The following is a 1080-nucleotide window of genomic DNA, read 5'->3' on the forward strand; positions in this document are numbered from 1 at the left end:
GTTTAGAACAATAATCAGACTTTGTGATTTGTTTTTTTTTTTTTTTTTATTTGAGCTCGGATATGTTGTTATAAATAAAAATTTATTTTTTTCACAAAAAGCTTCATAGAGGGAAATAAAATGCTAGCACATACAACATAATGCTAGCCAGAAAAATGGTAGAAATAGCTTTTGTTATGAGGCTTACAAAATTGCTCATTATAAGAAAGAATGTTTTTCATAGTTCTAGGTATCCAATGGGCTTCCTTACAGTATAGTGATTCCTTATTATAGAAATAACTCCTGCATTTATCAGGATGTCAGACTAGATAGATTATATAATCCTTTTCATATGTATAGCCTTAATACTGAAATGTAAAGTCAATGGCAAATGTCTCTTAAAATACAATCTGTTGAATTACTAAGCCACAAGATGGCTAATACTATCATTGAGATATAGACAGTGAATGGTAGAATTTTATAAAGCAAAATTAGCCACAAGATGGCAGCAAACATTTAGCTATGTTCTGATTTACACTGTCTTGTACCACAAAATTCTTTCCCTATGTTGAAATTTTGTTCTTAAGAAATATGTTTATAAATTCAGATAATTTATAATGACTTCAGTTGAGTCCTTTCCTGCATTTACAGTTCTACACATAGTAAATTTTTAAAAAGCTCTGAGTCAGTGTCTTATTTGAGAACATTTTTCCATGTTGAAGAGAAAGTGTTCCTAAATATATATGTACAAAAGATATAAAAATCTGATTCTTTTGAGTTATAGCTTTTGTCTTTCTATTATTTTTTTGTATCCTAAATAATTTGAACTTAATTAAAAGAGTCACGTAAATACACACAACTATTTTATTCCATATTATTTCATTCATCATGCCCATTTGTAAATGACTTAAGAATTAAAATTTTCAGACTAAAAGAAAACGTAGTATCATTATTTTACATGTAAAACTAAGGCCAAGAGCAATGACTGATTAGTATAAAGCTGATAGTAGAATCCAAGTATTCTTATTTTTGGTCAAACCCTCTTGATAGTTTTCCTCTCCATGGATACCGTGTCCCATATTCTGTTATTTCAGAATTTAA

At 28.5% G+C, this 1080-nt stretch overlaps 1 protein-coding gene across 1 annotated transcript in view; it reads left to right on the top strand.

The window, feature by feature from the left end:
• The window catches only part of ECT2 (epithelial cell transforming 2), an 80325-nt gene that overhangs the window by 62532 nt on the left and 16713 nt on the right, over positions 1-1080 (top strand). The window lies entirely within an intron of this gene.

Source organism: Propithecus coquereli, unplaced genomic scaffold (assembly GCF_000956105.1).
Source record: "Propithecus coquereli isolate 6110/MARCELLA unplaced genomic scaffold, Pcoq_1.0 Scaffold15, whole genome shotgun sequence".
Lineage (NCBI taxonomy): Eukaryota > Metazoa > Chordata > Mammalia > Primates > Indriidae > Propithecus > Propithecus coquereli.